The sequence below is a fragment of the Nannospalax galili genome, unplaced genomic scaffold (assembly GCF_000622305.1).
Source record: "Nannospalax galili isolate Female #2095 unplaced genomic scaffold, S.galili_v1.0 scaffold188, whole genome shotgun sequence".
NCBI classification, from domain to species: Eukaryota; Metazoa; Chordata; class Mammalia; order Rodentia; family Spalacidae; genus Nannospalax; species Nannospalax galili.
In genome coordinates this window covers 3169539-3183819 of record NW_008360325.1, presented here as the reverse complement: position 1 = coordinate 3183819, position 14281 = coordinate 3169539, and the positions used below count along the sequence as shown (strand labels likewise).

Here is a 14281-nt window from a genome sequence, read left to right as displayed (position 1 = left end):
TGCATTGAAAATGAATTTTTCTGTATGAAACTGTATTTTAATAATGAAGTGGAGATCTTTTTTAAAGGTTAAAACCTCATTTAATTCTATGTCATATAGGGTTTATATTGAGTACAATATTGTATAACTGTAATAATTCAACTGTAAACCTAAAACTTACAGCCAGTTTTGAGAGAGATGCATCGTAGCTCAGAAAATTGTTATTGAATATGTCAGTGCTGTTGTAATGAAATGCTTCTTCTAAAAAAAATGGGCAATAGCACTAAATAGATTTTTCTCAAGAAGAGATTCACCAGTGGCCAAAATGCTAGCTTATCATTATGTTTACATTATAGATAGACATAATGTATTATTTCTATCATAATTGATGTTACTAAATATCAGGACAATCAAAATTAAAATGACAGTAGTTTATAGCTTCACTTTTGTCAGAATGAACCCTTTGTGTCATTGGGAGACATAAACTAGAATAGCTATTTTGTAAGACAGAAGTCCTCAAAAAATTAAAAGTAGAGATATCTTAAGAGTCAACAAATCTGGGTAGAGGTCCATTGAAATGATACCCGAAATCCAGCAAAACCCGGTACACTCACATGCAGTACCATGCTAGTCAGGACGCGTTACATCCCTAAGTATCCATCATCTGGAGGATGGATAAAGTGTGGTAGATACACAAAACTGAATACTATTCAGCCATAGTAGTTAAAATGAAAACTTCACCCTGGCTCAATAATAATAACGATGTGGGTCATGGCTCTTAGTTGATCATGTGTCACGTGAAGGCTTGTCTGTGATGGGCACATAGTCTATATTTTATCCTTGTCATTGAACAAACATCCTAACCAAGACAAGCCCTTAGAAGATAATAAAAGGTGTAGTCAAGCATGGACCAATGGCTGATGGAGAATGAGTGTTGTATGGTGAACTAAATGTGTATGGACTTTGACATTCAATAAAAAGCCAATGAATCCGTTTTTCCGTAGAAAGCATCTTCTAGAAACATATAGAAATATTCCAATGTTTTGGGGCATAGTTTCTATGGCCCTGTATTTTATTTCTATCATTATAATTAGATGAATGAGTCATCAATCAGTCAATCAACCAACCAATGAGTCAATCAGTCATGTATTGTTCAATTACAAAATATATGGTAACATTCATGGACACTATTGATTCATTATGAAAACACCCTAGTCCAGGTTGGCATGAAAGGGTCAATTACTCTTCCTTCTTCAACTGAATAAAATGTATAGTCCCTACATATGGACAGTGTAATCACTTGCATCCATGTTCATGTTGTGGGCATGTGGATGCGTTGAATTGCATGTTTCATAAAGTGATAACTTACACTATGTAGTTAATCTATCCCTGTCTGAATGAAAGTTGAAAATCAGGGGGTTATTGTCTATGTTAAGTGTTTATCATTTGTGTTATCCTCTGCTCCTCCCCTCAGGCCTCTCTGAGCTGTTTCAGAATTCTCTTCAGTGTGGAATTCTCTACCCTCAGGAGCTCTTGCTGAGGTCAGTGTGAGTTACAGTATGGCTCTTGCTTTGGTTTGAGTTGTTTTAGTGAAATTTACTGTATTTTAAAAAGCATGAAATCAAGCCCAAATAGGCCCTCTTTCACATTGTGATTAAGATAGATTTGCATGCTAAGCAATGCATGTATAACACTAAAGATCATTAACAATATGTATGTATATATAGGTGTGAGCACAGCTTATTACCTTGTTTGTGAATCCGAGGCATTTGAAGACACTACTAATTAATTAAAGGGTTAGTGTCAGTAAACACTATTGATGAGAAGGAGGGGAGATGGATCCCCTGCTGGACCCATGATGAGAATTCCAAGGTATGAGCCCCAGATGCTGCATGATATGTGTCTGAAACTCCGAGGTCCAGCACCAGAGAGACAAGTGGCTGGCAAGGGCTCGCGAAGGAAAGGGTCATTGTTTTTTTTTCTCTGCTTGTCCTTTCCTCCTCAGAGTTGTCTGCAACTTCCGTGGTCACCAGCCCATCCCTCAGTGCGAACATGAGACAAATGTGAATACTAGTCAAAGCTTGTATGGTTTATGCGGTGTTTTGATGGCTAGTGATTTCCATATTAACAAGTGTTAAGTATGTGACCTGCAGTATGCTCAGTGGTTACAGGCACTTGCCACCAAGCCTAAAGATCAGAGCTTGATCTGCAGAACCCATAGAGTTGAAGTAGACAACAAACTCTCATCTTTATTACCCTCAGTATTAATCCGAACCATGAATTCACAGAGTTCCAAATATCCTGGTCCTAATATCAGAGCGTTGCAAGCAGTATAGTGTGTTTCCTAAATGAAATCTTGCTACAGGCAGCCAAGAGATTTCGTCTCTGGCAAATAGAATCTGTATATAGGTGTTTGGGATCTTACCACAAATTTATTCCTATATTGCATGAGTTATGTGTTTTCCACAATAATTAGTCAATAAACTGATCTAGATGGCAACACAGGAAGGGGTCCAATCCCAGACTGAGGGGCCTGGTGGCATGTGTGAGTCATTCACAAAATTCACCGAGTATCCAGAAATCTGAGGCCAAACAGGAAGCAATGTCATCCAGGCCACCATTGGTGGTGTCCTATAGATGAGTGTCAGGATGGGTGCTCCTAAGGCTGTATCTTTTCTATGTTCATGGTCGCCAGCCTGCTGCTTGCTTCTTGTGGTTAGAACTTGAGACCATTGTGAGTACTAGTTCTTATGGTGAATGTGGCTTTTTTATTGCTACTGACTTCGTTATTAAAGTGCCTGAAATATGGGGCTGGCATGATTGCACTATGGGTAAAGACCCTTGTGACCAGGCCTCATTAGCTGTGTTTGCACTGGGGGACCCTTACGGTGAAATAGAGATCAGATTCTCCAAAGTTGTCCTCTGGCCTCCATGTACATTCCTTGGCATGCTTGCACACATAAAAATGAATAAATTAAAATATTTTAAGGATTGAAATATGATTTAATTAGGCCAAATGAAACTAGCAACACATAAGGACTCTTTCGGAAAGTAATACGTTGGATTGTTCGTGCTTGAAAAACCCAAGGCTTGGTGTTGAAGGAGGCGTGTTAATATGACCTGCTTCTTCTCAGAGGAGGAGTGTCAAGTTTCTGTGTTTTGGAAAAAATAATAGAATTTTAAACTATTATCAGTGAATCAATGATTAAATCAAGAGACAACATAGAAATGAATGGAGAAAAATAGGGCTAACCTGGGTTGATGATGAACACAGGCGGCATGAACTCAGGAGGATGCTTGTGTGCCTGGCGCTGTGGTCCATCCCAAGGCAGTGCTGCTGTTCACGTGCCCCTATTTAATGATATTATTGCTGTTGCATGGATATCAATCAACCAATGGATCAGTGAATCAATGGATATAGAAATCAGTGAACCTAAAAATAAGAGAGCGAAGCGTTGTCCAATTATAGCCATCGGCGATGAGGAAGAAAACATTGATGTGTTGAGAATCTGAAGGGCAAAGACAAGCAAATGTTTAAACTGTTAGATCCTGGCTGCTGATGGGAAGTTTGAAGAAGAGAAGGTGAAGTAAAGACTGTCTAAGTTAGGGTGGCCTACGCGAACGGCTCAGTGAAAGATGATCATCAAAGATCAGTGGAGGAGTGCCCGACTTGTTTGTGCTCCGTCCTCCTCAGGGCTGCTCCCAAGAAGACGGACACATGCCTCTTTGGTCAGGACCCCTGGGACTTGCACACCTGTGAGGACTCCGGTGCAGATGTGAGGAACAGTTTACTCATCTTTTCTTCTCCAACTATTAACCAGTATAATGAAGCCACAGCGTTCCAGACATCCCAAGCTTAATGTCAGAGTGTTTGAAGCAGAGTGGTGAACTGTTCCCTAGATGAAATCCTGATGGCAATAGCCCAGACATTTTGTCTCTGGCTAATACAACCTGCATAAAGATGGTAGGGACCTTGACACACATTATTCTCATATTGTATGACTTATTTGATTTACACATTAACTAAAAAATAGACCAATCTAGATGGCAGCAGAGAAAGGGGGCCAATCCTGGGCCAGTTCCGGACCGATGATGAGATCTGGTGGCGTGTGTGAGTCATTCACAAAAATCGCCAAGTATCCAGAAATCTGAGGTCAGACCTGAAGCAGTCTCATCCAGGCCACCTTGGATGGCGTCCTATGAATGGATGTCAGGATGTAGGAGTATCTCATTTGTGGTGCCCTTGTCCTTGAACTTTCCGTAATTGTAAAGTCATCAAGACGGCATAATAGGCAAATACATAAAATAGAGTTACTAAAGTACTTAGTGAGTGAAACAGGTCTTTGGTACTTAAAAAATATTCATTAAGATTTTGTCTGGTTTCGAAGACTTTGGAATAGATACGAATTTGATCAGATGCAGTAAAACGTATAGTGAAATATGATGAATCTTTATGTTTTAGTCAATTGTGTTGTAAAAGTCTACTTTATTCATAGAAAATGCAATAAGTGTTACCATACATAAACGTCTACAAGTCAAACGATGAGATGCGTAAGCCTAGGTCATTGGGAGAGACTCTCAGTGTGCCCATACCCTCTCTGTTTGTACTCCTCAGAATGCATGAACCCAACCAACAGGGGAGTTTGCTGTGATGGAGACTCCTTGGGAAATAGCAGAGTCATCCGTGAGTAACAACCAAAATTCTGATCTTCCTTTGCATACTTGATTCTAGGTATTCATAGTATCACTTAAATATTTACTCATAAATACAATAGATATTTATTAATGGTTGCAACTGGAAAGATAAAGGATTCAAAGGAACTTGGACATAGGGCATGGATATTTTCTTTTTATTTTGTATTCTACCAGAAAGTCTCTATTACCTGGCTGCAGTGTGTTGTCTCAGTCCATGCATACACTTCATAATGTTATAATCAATTTAATCTATCTACATCCTTAATCATTTCTTCATGATTCAAACATTCGAAACACTTTTATAGCCTTTTGGGACCTTCAACACCTAATTTTTCCCAATAGTTGCCCTGCGTGCAATGATACAGCAGAGGTTCATCAGTCTCTCTCACTCCATCTTAACACAAGTTGACCAGCCTCTCCACATCCCTTGTTCCTCAAAATCTTTCCCAGCTCTAGTAACCACCAGTCCACTCTCAATTTTTAGTAGACCAACCTTTTCTGTTCTGCATGTGAGTGATAACGCACTGTCCTTATTTCTCTGTGCCTGACTGACTGATTTAACTTTGTGTGACTACCTCTAGTGCTGAGTGTGTCGTTGCAAATGGTCAGACACCACACACTGTCCTTTATGCCTGAACAGATTCTGACAAGGCATTTATACTTAAAATAGTAAGGAATCGACAAAACTCTATAGCATAGATTCAACTAAATGTCATAAAAGATAGGCAATAGTCCTAAACATTAATCTTTCTGAAACAAAGATAGTCACATGACTAGATGTGCTAATATATTATTTATATTATAGTTTATATTCCCAATTTGAATTATTACATGCATTTATATCGTAATTCATGTTACTAATCAGGCAAGTCTAAGTTACAACCACAGCGAGATATCACCTCACTTTAGTCAGAATGATGATAATTAAAAAGGCATTAAGAGCTAACAAGGGTGTGCAGGGTGAGAAAAACCTTTGGGAAACATGAATGCAATGTAAATTAGGGTGGACATGTTGGCAAAGAGTTCAAGTTCTTCATAAGTTAAAAAGAGATCCATCTGATGGGCTAGCACATCCACTACTGGGCAGAGGTCCAAGGAAATGATTCCAAGGATGTCAGAGACACCTGTGTGCACACCTATATGGACGCCCTAGTCACAAGCCATTACCATCCTAAGTCTCAATCAACTGGCAGATGGATAGAGAAAATACGGCACATGTAAGAAATGGAACACTGGGACTGGAGAGATGGCTCAGCAGTTAAGGGCACTGACTGCTCTTGCAGTGGACCCAGGTTCGATTCCCAGCACCCATATGGCAGCTACAAACCGTCCTTAACTCCAGTTCCAGGGGAATCTGAAGCCCTCTTCTGACCTCCGCGGCATTGCACGACATGGGTGCATTCACATACATACAGGCAATACACTCATACACATAAAATAAAAATAATAAATAAAATTAAAAAAGAAATGGAATCCTATTCAACCATAAACAACAATTAAAATAAGCTCTTCACCATGGCGTAATAAAAATGTGGGTTATTCTTAATAGATCATGTGTCACATACAGGTTGACACATACGCTATGTGTCTCTTATCCAAACAGATGTTGAATTTGACAAACATCATTTTAGGTTTTTTTTAGTGTGAATTATGTGTTAATTATATCATTATCCTGGCAAAAGACAATGTAAAGAAATGTACACGGAAATGAAAACTAGGGCCAAACATGGACCAGTGATGATAATTAATGAATGAGCCTTGCATAGTGAATGCAATGTGTCTGGACTTTGGTATCCAGCACAAAAGTAGCATAACCCACTTTTCCAGTGAAATGTGTGCTCTAGAAAGATTCTGGAGTATCCCATTAGGGAACCTAATGTCCATGTCCATGCATTTTGCTTCTATCATTATACTTAGATGGATGAGAACATCAGTCAGTTAATCAATCAATAAACCAATCAAAGATATATGCTGATCGTGGACACTGTCAATGCATTAGGAAAACATCTTAGTCCAGTTTGATGGTAAGGGATCCCTTAGTCTTCCTTCTGACTAAAAGTGATATGGACAGTGTCATCACTCACATTATTGTTCATATAGATATGTTGAATTTGTTCATTTCCTTAAGAGATAAGTTGTATTATTTAGCTAATAAATGTACGGGTCATTCTCTAATTCATAGTTGAGAGGCAAGAATCATTGTCTATTTTTAAAATTGTTTATCGTCTGTTTAATTCTCTGCCTTCCCCATGGGTCTCTGTGAGCTGGTGCAGACGTCCTCAAGGTCAGCAGCTCTATAAAGGTCAGTGTGAGGAACAGCCATAACTTGTCTTGGTTTGGGTAGTTTCAGTGAAATTAACTATTTTTTTAAAGCATGAAATGTAGTCAGATATGGCCCTCTGTTACATTGTAAGTTTATGATGAAGATGGATTTGCATACTGAGTAATGCATGTATAGATTATGAGGAATGTTAATAATATCTCTGTGTACGTTGGTCTGAGCGTCATTTTGAACACTTACTACAGGTAGATAAGCTCTTACTGTGTGCCAGAGACATTTATAAGCTTGACTAGTGAATTAATGGATTAGTCAATAAACACTGTGGAAGAGATTGAGGGGCTGATACGGCCCCTTCTGGACCGATGGGGACAACTCCAAGTTATGATTCATGAATGATGAATGACATGTGTCTGAGGCCTCACAGAAAAGATAAGTGGGTAAGCCAGGATCCATGGCAGAGAGTGTCACTTTTTATTCTCTCTTCCTGTCTTGTACTCCTCAGAATGGGTGCTCCCAAGAGGACGTCTGCATCTTCTGGAGTTACCAGCGCACCCACTTCAGTCTGTGAGTTGAGCTTGGGACCAGTGTGAGTACAGTAATTTTTCTTGTGGTTAATGTGGCCTTTAGTAGGTAGTGACTTTATTATTAAAAAGTGTAAAATATGGAGTTAGGAAGATGGGTACCTGCCACGCAGCCTAATGACCTGAGTTTCAACTGTGGGACCCATATGGAATGGGTGCTCCCAAGAGGACGTCTGCATCTTCTGGAGTTACCAGCGCACCACTTCAGTCTGTGAGTTGAGCTTGGGACCAGTGTGAGTACAGTCATTTTTCTTGTGGTTAATGTGGCCTTTAGTAGGTAGTGACTTTATTATTCAAAAGTGTAAAATATGGAGTTAGGAAGATGGGTACCTGCCACGCAGCCTAATGACCTGAGTTTCAACTGTGGGACCCATATGGTAGAAATCGAGAAGAGATTCCCCAGAATTGTCCTCTGACCTCCACGCTTCACACTCCTTGGCGTGCTCATTCACACACACAATTAAACAAAACAGATTTAAAGTGTACAATAGGACTGCATTAGATCATTTAAAGGCTTAACAGGAAGGAGTGCATTGAATTATGCGTGCTAGAAAAGTCAGGGCTTGTCATGGAAGGAGACATGTTGGTGTGAGCTGCTTCCTTCAAGTTTCTCTTTGTGTCATGGGAACATGATAGTTTTCAATTATTATTAGCGAATCTATAAATCATGACACAATATAGAAGGGATTGGAGATAAATAGAGAGCTAACCTTGATCGATTATGAGCATAGGCGACATGAACCCAGGATAATGCTTATGTGCCTGGCGCTGGGGTTCATGCCTGGGTACTGTTCTCCATGCTCTGGCGCTTCATGCTGTTATTGTAATTGTATGGATATCAGTCAGCCAATAGGTCAGTCAACCAATTGCTGTATAAATCAATGAGCATCAAGCTAGGAGGGCAAAGCATCATCCAATTATAATTATATCCAAATATAATTATATTTTGTTTCCACAGTGGTATCCTGAATGCCTTAAGTCCAAGGGGAAGTTAATAGTATGTAATGCTGAGGCTTTTTGTGAGAATGAGGTAGTGAAAACTGTAGACAGTATCTGTCTTATTCACTAGTGGGGAGTGTGAAGAAGCTCGTTTATGAAATAAATGTTTTCTAAATTACGTTGTTGCATAAAAATGGCTCAGGGAAAGATGATCATCTCAAATCCATGTTACAGAACCTTTGAACAAACCAGACGTGTGTGTTCTCTTCAGAGTGGATGCTCGGTGAGGACTGCAACACTCTTCCAAGGCCAGCGTCTGGGGGAGGGCATCTCCGTGAACAGCCTGCTACAGATGTGGGTAACACTTGGTGTTCTAATCTCTGCTGTCCTCACTATTAATCAGCGTTATCCAACCACCCTGGTCTTAATACCGGAGTGTGAGAATCAGTTCCAACTGTTCCCTAAATGAAATCCTGCTGACAGCTGCCCATGAGTCTATATACAGATGTTAGGGATCTCGACACACATTATTCTTCTATTGTGGGATTTATGTGTTTTCCACATTAAGCAATCAATAAACCAGTCTACATTGCAACAGAAAAAGGGGGCCAACCCTGTGCCAATCACAGACCGATGATGAGATCTGGTGGCGTGTGTGAGTCGTTCACAAAAATCGCCAAGTATCCAGAAATCTGAGGTCAGACCAGAAGCAGTCTCATCCAGGCCACCTTGGATGGCGTCCTATGGATGGATGTCAGAACGTAGAAATATCTCGTTTATGATGTTTCTGTTCATGAACTTCACATTATTGTGAGGTAATCACGACATCACAGTAGATGATTATATAGAATAGAGAGGAGGCACGTCAAAGGTTACTCCTACACTAATGACGAAAGCAGTAGTGAGTACTTGACGATATGTATTCAGAACTTGGTGTCTGAGAGAATGCAGCAAGCATTCTCATACATAAAGGTCTGTAAGTCAACTAATGAAATGTGTGAAGCCTGGAGTCATGGGAGAGGCTGCTTAGTGTCTCCATTTCTTCTCTGTATTCCTCAGAAGGCATGAACCAAATGGATACTGGGATTTGCTGTGCTGGACACTTCATAGGATGTCATTATTTTAAGACAGAACCCCCCTGTGATTATCATCCAATATTCTTATCATCCTTTGGACATCTGATTACAGGTAATCACAGTATTATTAAATATTATTTATAAATACAGTCCATAAAATACCTATTGGTGTTTTTAGGAGCAGATTGGGAGAGCAAAGGCCAAAAATTCTTGGACATATTCAACTGATAAGCCTTTATATTAATTAGCTATGAATATGGTGTTTCAATCTGTGTATACCTTGTAAAATGTTACAATTAAGTTCAATATAGTTTACATTATTATTTCTTCATGATTCAAGTATTCAACACTTTTTTTAGTTATTTGAGATATTCCACACAGAAGTAAATTAAGAAAATGTGGTAGATATACAAAATAGAGTACTATTCATCCATAACAATCAAAATAAAAATTTCACCATGTCTCTTGGGTTGAAGGATCAGAGACACATAGTATATAATGAGATGCTTGATTTGTTGAACATCAGGTTTATAATTTTTTAGTGTGAATTATGTGTTGCTTTTGTCCTTTTACCTGAAAGATTTAATCAAAACAAGTGTAGACAGAAAGACAAGTAGGGACAGACATAAACCAAGTCTGACAGCTGGTACTGAATGAGATTTGTGTACTGAACAAAGTACGTCTGGAGTTTGATATCTAATACAAAGTAGCATGATCCATTATCTTGGTGTAATGCGTCTTCTAGAAAGTTTTAGGAATATTCAAAGTTAGATTTTACTTCTATCTTTACAGTTAGATGGATGAGCGCTTCAGTCAATAAATAATCATTTAAGAAGTCAGTAATGTATTGTTCAATTATAACAATATGCAGTGATATTGGACACTGTTAATGCATTATGAAACACCTTAGTCCAGTTCTTTTTAATATTTTATTGTTTTTATTTTCTGTGTTTGAGTATATTGTTTGTGTGTGTGTAAGTGTACCTGTGTCATGCAAAGCCCATGGAGGTCGGAAGAAGGTTTCAGATTTCCCTGGAACTGGAGTTATGGATGGTTGTTAGCCACCATGTGAGTGTTTGGAATCGAACCCAGGTCCTCTATGAGAGCAGCCAGGGCTCTTAACCACTAAGCCATCTCTCCAACCCCTTTAGTCCAGTTTGGCATGAGGGTATCCCTTACTCTTCCCTTTTTGACTATAATCACTTAAAGCCCTCTGTCACATTTTCTTTGTGCTGAAAATTAATTTGCACATTGAGTAATGTGTTATAAGATCTGAGAGTTTGTAATAACACCTCTGTATGTATTGATGTGTGCAGCATTCTGAACACAAGTAGATAAGTTCCTGTTGAATGTTTGTGTATCAGAAGCTTTTTGCAAGCATTACTAGTAAATTGGTGAGTTTTTCAGTAAACACTGTCAATGACGATGAGGGGTGATTGAGCCCTTTCTGGCGTGGTGATGACAGTTCCAAGGTGTGAGTCCCAGATGATGGATGATACTTATCTGAGACTCTGAGGTCCAACACAAAAGTAAGTTGATAAGCAAGGATCCATGGAGGAGAATGTCACTTTTTATTTTGTGTTCTGTGCTCCTCAGAAGGGGTGTTCCCAAGGCGGTGCCTGCTGCCTCCACGGTTACCAGTGAAGTACCGCTTGCATCTCAGGGTCGATCTCTGATTTAATGTAAGTACTAGTCGGTGTTCTTATGGTTTATGTGGTTTCTTGACATTACTCACTTCATCATTAATAAACGTGAAATATGGGGTTGGCAAGACAGATACTTGCTCCTAAGTCTGGTGACCTATGGTTTGTTCCTGGAATCCCCACGGTGGAAATAGTAAGCAGATTACAGAGTGTTATCCTGTGTCTTCCACGCACACTCCTTGGCATGCACAATCTTACACACAAATAATTAAGTACAATAACAAATTTTAAAGGGTGAAATATGATTTATTAGGCCAAGTATAAACTGCAACATATAAAGGTGTAGCACACTGAATTATGTATCCTTAAGAAACCAAAGCTCATCATCAAAAGATACATGTTGATGTGAGATGTATCTTTGTGTAGAGCAGGAGCTTTGGGTTGCTTTCTGTGTTTGGGGAGAATAATATAGTTTCAATTATCATTAGCGAATTAATGATTAAATCAAGAGGGAACATTAGGGAGAAATAGAGCCAGCTGGGATCAATGATGAACACCGGTGGCTTGAACTAAGGATGATGCTTATGTGCCTGGTTCTGAGACCATTCCAAGGCAGGGCTCTTCTCTATGTTCGCATAGTTGAGATATTATTGTAATTATAAGGATAGCAATCAATCAATGGATCATTCAATCAATCAATCAGTAGACACACACACACACACACACACACACACATATATATAAATCCTTGAACATAAAGGGTGAAGCATAATAATCAATGACTAAACAACACAACCCATTGGTATATTAATAATCCAAAGTCAGTGAACAGTTAACAAAACCTCTTGGACCTGAAGTCCAAAAAGAAGTTGATAGCATGTAACTAGTTTTTTGTTTAAGGGTAAGATAGTATAAATTACAGATAATATCTGTTTTCTTGGTTAGTGGAAATAAGGAAATAAAATAAATGTTTTCTAAATTAAAATGGCCTGCATGAACGGCTCAATGATCATCTTGATCATTGAAAATCAACGTTGTAGTGCCTTTTAAAAACCAAGATTGTGCCGGGCATGGTGGCACACACCTTTAATCCCAGCACTCGGGAGGCAGAGGCAGGTGGATCTCTGTGAGTTCAAGGCCAGCCTGGTCTACATAGTGAGTTCCAGGAAAGCTGGGGCTAGAGGGAAACATACCAAAAAAACCAAGATTGCATGCGCTTGTACCTCAGAGTGGACACTTAGCAAGGGCTGTCTCTGTCTGTGATCAGCATCCAGGCCACATATCTCCATGTACAGCCTCAGGCAGATGTGAGTAACGCTTAGTGTTCTGGTCATTGCTGTCCTCACTATTAATCAATGTTATGAAATCACAGAGTTTCAATCATCCTGGTTTTAATACCAGAGTGTTAGAATATAGATTGTTCCCTAAATGAAATCCTGCTGACAACTGCCAAGATTTTATCTCTGGCCCGTTGAATTTATACAGATTTTAGGGATCTTAACGCACATTATTCTTAGATTGTGTGAGTTATGTGTTTTCCACATTAAGTAATCAATAAACCAATCTACATTGCAACAAAAAGGGGCCCAATCCCAGATCGATGATGAGATCTGGTGGCGTGTGTGAGTCATTCACGAAAATCGCCAAGTATCCAGAAATCTGAGGTCAAACTGGACTCAGTCTCATCCAGGCCACCTTGGATGGTGTCCTAGGGATGGATGTCAGGATGTAGAACATCTCATTTGACATGTTTCTGTTCATGAACTTCACATTATTGTAAAATAATCAAGACAGCCTGATAGACATCTGTCTATACAAAATGGAGATGAAGAAGTCAGAGATCACTAGTAAAATGTCTAATGAAGAAAACAATTAGAAACTTGGCAGTGCATGTTAATTAGACAAGAAATTGACCAGATTCGCTGAATCTTAGGGCACAAAATGAGGAGTAGCTGTTCCAGGTCAATTGCAATTTTAAAATCTACTCTAGGCAGTGAAAACGTAGCCAGCGTTCCATACATAGAAGCCTCAGTCCAGCTGCTCTGTGTGTGAAGCCCAGGTCAGCGGGACAGGCTGTCTCGATGTTTCCATTCTTCTCTCTGCTCTGCACGCTTCAGAACGCATAAATCAACTGATGGGGCATTTTGCTGTGATGGAGACGTCACGTGATGTTGTTGTGGTAGCACAGTGTCACCTGTGAGTAACAACCAGCACTCTGATCTTTGGACACCTGGTCTCTGGCATTCACGCTATCATTTAAATATTTATTTATGAAACAGTCTATTTATTGGTGGTTTCAATAGGAAGAAAGGACTTAAAGAAGCTTGGATACAGATGATTGATATCACCTATTTTATTTTATATTTTACTATGCCTTTATATTAATGGGATGAAAGCTGGTGTTTCAATCTATACATATATTTTATAATGTTAAGATCAACTGAACATATCCACATCCTTCATCATTTCTTCACGATTCAAACATTCAACACCCTTAGACTTTTGAGACATTTAGTACATAACTGTTACCTATAGTTACCCCCATGGCAATACCATGACACAACTTTCCCGGTCTTTCTTAACACATGTTTATCAACCTCTCCCCTCGTTCCAGTTTTTAGTAGATCAGCTTTTTAACACTCCACATGAGTGATACTGTACTGTCCTTGCTCCTTGGTCCCTGGCTTATTTAACTTTGTGTAATTATTGCTAGTGCTGTGCATGTTGTTACAAATGACAATATCCACTTGTTCCCCTATATGGCTGCACAGTGTCTAAGGCATTTATACGTAGAATGTATATGGAACTAAAACACAGTAGCAAGAAGAGAAGTAAATGACATAAGAAATAGACATTCATGGGGCTGGCAAGATGACTCAGTGGTTAAGAACACTGACTGCGCTTGCAGAGGACCCAGGTTCGATTCCCAGTACCCACATAGTGGCTATGAACCATCCTTAACACCGGTTCCAGGGGAATCCAAAGCCCTCCTCTGACTTCCATGGCATTGTGCAACATGGGTGCACTCACATACATGCAGGCAATACACTCATACACATAAAATAAAAATAATAAATAAAAAATAGA

At 39.3% G+C, this 14281-nt stretch overlaps 1 non-coding gene and 3 pseudogenes across 1 annotated transcript; all 4 read left to right on the top strand.

Annotated features, from left to right (window-relative positions):
* The first annotated feature begins 1827 nt into the window (after positions 1 to 1827).
* Positions 1828 to 1901, top strand: LOC115068902. The gene has a single exon (XR_003848238.1). It is a non-coding gene; the product is annotated as a small nucleolar RNA SNORD113/SNORD114 family (small nucleolar RNA).
* A 2160-nt stretch (positions 1902 to 4061) lies between these two features.
* LOC115068887 lies at positions 4062 to 4138 on the top strand (annotated as a pseudogene).
* Positions 4139 to 9101: 4963 nt separating this feature from the next.
* On the top strand, positions 9102 to 9178 carry LOC115068895 (annotated as a pseudogene).
* A 3609-nt stretch (positions 9179 to 12787) lies between these two features.
* On the top strand, positions 12788 to 12864 carry LOC115068885 (annotated as a pseudogene).
* The last annotated feature ends 1417 nt before the right edge of the window (positions 12865 to 14281 follow it).